The sequence below is a fragment of the Otolemur garnettii genome, unplaced genomic scaffold (assembly GCF_000181295.1).
Source record: "Otolemur garnettii isolate 467f Iridium unplaced genomic scaffold, OtoGar3 scaffold00032, whole genome shotgun sequence".
Taxonomy (NCBI): Eukaryota; Metazoa; Chordata; class Mammalia; order Primates; family Galagidae; genus Otolemur; species Otolemur garnettii.
Genome location: NW_003852427.1, coordinates 11309801 through 11314374, shown reverse-complemented (window position 1 = coordinate 11314374; position 4574 = coordinate 11309801). Strand labels below are relative to the sequence as shown.

Below are 4574 nucleotides of genomic sequence, written 5' to 3'. Positions count from 1 at the left end.
ATGCCTGGCTATTTTTTGGTTGTAGTTGTCATTGTTGTTTGGCAGGCCCGGGCTGCATTTGAACCCGCCAGGCTCTGGTGTATGTGGTTGGCGCCCTAGCAGCTGAGCTACAGGTACCAAGCCCAAATTTTGCATCCTTGAGAAAAACTTCACTTGCATTCTCCTTTTCATATATTGTTGGATTTGATTCACTATATTTTTTTCTTGTATAATCTTTTAGTATTAGAATTATGCAGGCTTTAAAAGATGAGTTGGCAAGTATTCTGTCCATTGTCTAAAAGAGTTCTTAAGACTGACATTTCTATCTTAAGAGATTGCCAACTTCACCAGTAAAGCTATCTGAGCTTGGAGTTATTTTTTTCTAACAAATTTCATTAAAAACATAATAGGGGCTCAGCACCTGTGGCTCAAGTGGCTAAAGTGCCAGCCACATACACCTAAGGTGGCGGGTTCGAATCCAGCCTGGGCTTACCAAACAACGATGGCTGCAACCAAAAAATAGCCGGGTGTTGTGGCAGGCACCTGTGGTCCCAGTTACTTGGGAGACGGAGGCAGGAGACTCGCTTGAGCCCAGGAGTTGGAGGTTGCTGTGAGCTGTGATGCCATGGCACTCTACCCAGCGGGACAGCTTGAGGCTCTGTCTCAAAAACAAAAACAAAAACAAAAAACCAAAAAAACAACTAAACATAATAGGGCTTTTCAGATGTATTATTTTTGTGTGTCAGTTTTGATAAGTTGTTTTTCAAGAAATTTGTCCATTCATTTGAATTGTTAAACTTACTGACATAAAGTTGATTATTTCGTTATTAGTTGTTTGTTTTTTGAGACAGAGTCTATGTCACCCTTGGTAGAATGCCATAGTGTCAGAGCTCACAGCAACCTCAAACTCTTGGGATTGAGTGATTCTCTTGCCTCAGCCTCCCAAGTAGCTGGGACTACAGGTGCCTGCCACAGTGCCTGGCTATATATTTATTTTTTGTTGTTGTAGTTGTCATTGTTGCTCAGCAGGCCCAGGCCAGGTTCGAACCCGCCAGCCCACTGAGCATGGGTGCAGAACCTCATTAATAAGTTTTTTAATGCAAGTGGAATCTATTCTCTCATCTCATTCCTAACAATAGTGATTTGTGTTTTCTGTTTTCAAAATTTTGATCAGTCTTGCTTGCATTTCTCAATTTTATTAAAGCCTTTGTTATTCTTCACTATTAGTTTGTTCCCTATTTCATTGATTTGGCTCATCTTTTACCTTCCTTCAATTTACTTTAATCTGCTCTTCTTTTTCTAGTATACTATTTCTACTATTTCTCCCCTTTTTTGGAGACAGAGTCTTGCTCTGTTGCCAGCTAGAGTACAGTGATGTTGTCATAGTTCACTGCAACCTCAAACTCCTGGACTCCAGTGATTTTCCTGACTCAGCCTCCCAAGTAGCATGTGTCACCACACCTGGCTATTTTTTGTACAGATGGGGCTTACTCTTGCTCAGACAGGTCTTGAACTCCTGACTTCAAGCAGTCCTCCCAACTTGGCCTCCCACAGTACTAGGATTATAGGCATAAGCTACATATAACTCATTCTAACCTTTTATTTAAAAAAAATTGCTTTAATCAGATAAACTTATATTTTACATATTATAAAATTCATTCAAGTGTACAAAGAATCTTTTTTTTTTTGTAATTCTACTGAGTGGTGCGACCATCACCATACATCAGTTTTAGAATGGCATCATTCTCCTCACAAGATCTTCATTCTCATTTGCTTCCAGTCTCAAGTAGCCACTAATCTATATTCTGTTTCTATTAAATTTGCCTTTTCTGGACATTTCAAATAAATGGAATCATACAGTATGTGGCCTCTTGGGTCTGACTTCTTTCAGTTAGCATAATTTTCTGAGATGCATCTATAATGCAGAATGTGCCAGTTTATTTCTTTTTTATGACTTATAGTGTTCTATTGCATAGATATACCACATTTTGCCTATCTATTCAGCAGTTAATGGACAGCTGGGTTGTTTCTAGTTTTTGGATATTATGAATAATGCTACTATACACATTCATTGCAAGTCTTTGTGTGAGCATGTTTTCATGTCTTTTGGGGCAGACAACCAAGAGTGGAATTCCTAGGTTACATGTATGGTAGTTTCATGTTTAACTGAGAAACTGCCAAACCACTTTCCAAAGTGGCTGTACTATTTTACATCCTCACTGGAGATACATGAGGGTTTGTTTCTCCACATTCTCACCAACATCTGGTATTGTCTTGGTGAAGAGATAACCTACTTGGGGTGAAATGGTGTCTCACTGTGGTTTTAATTTGTATTTCCTTAATAACTAATGGTGTTGAGCATCTCTTCATATGCTTATTAGGTATGTGCATAATTTTTTAAATAAAATGTTCAGATCTATTGTCATACATATACAGAGTGCCAAAAAATGTATACACATTTTAAGGAAGGAAAAAACTGTGTTAAAATTGCAATATTCAAATCATGTTTGACTTCTGCAATTACAAAAGGGACTCAAATGTGATTTGCATTTACCTTTTATCAGTATAATTGAATAATACAATTTTAATAGTTTTTTTCTTCCTTAAAAATGTGTATACTTGTTTTTTGGCATCGTGTGTGTGTGTGTGTGTGTGTGTGTCTGTGTATAAAAATAAAAGACACTGAAGTCTCACTCTGTTGCTCAGACTGGAGTGTAGTGGCATGTTCACTGCTCACTGCAGCCTCAAACTCTTGGGCTCAAGTGATTCTCTTGCCTCAGCCTCCTATTTTTTGTAGAGATAGGGTCTGTTGCCAGACTGGTCTCAAATTCTCAGCCTCAAGTGCGTTGGCCTCCCCAAATGCTGGTATTACAGGTGTGAGCCACTGTGCCTGGACTATTCTCTTTTTAAATTGAGTTGCTTTTAAAATTCTGGATACAAGTCTTTATCAGTGTGGGCTTTCTAAATATTTTCTTCCAGTCTGTTGCTTACTTTTCATTTTTTTAATGGTGTTTTTTATCCCCCCCAGTGGTGTTTTTTAAGTAACAAAAGTTTTGAATTTTGAAGAGGTCCAATTTACCAATTTTCTTACAGACCATACTTTTAGTATGTATGTAAGACATCTTTGCATAACGTAAGGCCTAGAAGATTTTCTTTATTTTCTAATATAAACATTCAAGACAGATTCCATTTAAGTACTGCTTTAGCTACATCCCACAAACTTTGATATGTTAGTTGCATTTTCATTATCATTTAGTTAAAAACATTTTTGCATTTCCTTGTTAATCTGTCCATGATCTATAGGTTATCTGTAGGTATATTATTTAATTTCCAAATATCGGGGCTTTTCTAGATATTACATAATTATTAATTCTGTTATGGTCAGAGAATATAATTGTACAATGTCAACCTTTTGATATGTACTGAGATTCATGGCCTAGCATGTAGTAGTCTACCTTGGTGAATGTTCCAATGTGCACTTAAAAGGATTATGTAGTCTGATCCGTCCGGCAGAGTGGTCTAAAAATGCAAATTAGGTCAAGGTGACCTAATAGTGTATTTCAACCTTTCATATTCTGATATTTTGCCTAGTGCTAGCAATTACCAAAAGAAGAGTATTAAAATATTCAACTAGAATTGTTAATTTGTCTGTTTCAATTCTGTGCTTTATCTCCAACTACAATGAATTGTCATTAACTACGTACATGAGCTAAATGTCCTATGTATTTAGGACTGCCTTTTATCTATACATATTTGGTAAACACTGTTTTGATGTCTACTTTGGGATCATCTTTCTCCACCCACTTACTTTCAACCAATCTGTGTTTTTATATTTAAAGTGTAGGATGTACATTATTGGATCTTAGTTTTAAAAAATCTAGTCTGACAGTCTCTGACTTTCAAATGTAAAGTAGCTTGTTTACATTTTATGTAATTATTGATATAGTTGGGCTTATGCTATCACTTTGCTATTCTTCTTTTCTTGCCATTTTTATTTATTTATTTTTGGGGTTGAGGAGAGGAAATAGATTAGTTATACTTAGTTTTTTCTAACTTTTTATTCTAGATATTATATTAATCCAGTCTTAACTCATCATATCTATTTTAAATTATTCTTGTATCACTTCACATAAAATACAAGACCCTTGGAACAATTTATGCCATCTCTTTCTTTTGTGCAGCTCATATTTTACATCCAGACATAAACTCTGTAATTCAATATATTTTAAATTAAATTTCTTTTTAAAGAGATTGAGGAAAAGACTTTCTTGTATTTACCCACAAAGTTGACCATTTCCTGTATTTTTCATTCCATTCCGCAGATTTAAGATTCCATCTGGTATTATTTTCTTTTACCCTGAAGAGTTTCCTTTAGTATTTCCTATAGTGCAGACTGCTTGCAATAGAGTCTGTGAGCTTTCATTTATGTAACAGATATTTTCATTTTTGAAGGAAATTTTTGCTAGAATTTTAGGTCGAGACCTTTTGTTCTTCAGTATTCTTTTTGTTCGTTTGTTTCGTTTTTTCTTTTCTTTTTATTTTTTTGAGACAGAGTCTATATCATCCTCGGTAGAGTGCTGTAGCATCACAGCTCA

General features: G+C 35.7%; 1 protein-coding gene across 2 annotated transcripts in view; it reads right to left on the bottom strand.

The window, feature by feature from the left end:
• RASA2 (RAS p21 protein activator 2) overlaps nt 1-4574 on the bottom strand; it is a 120504-nt gene that overhangs the window by 8628 nt on the left and 107302 nt on the right. The gene's annotated exons all lie outside the window — the stretch shown is intronic.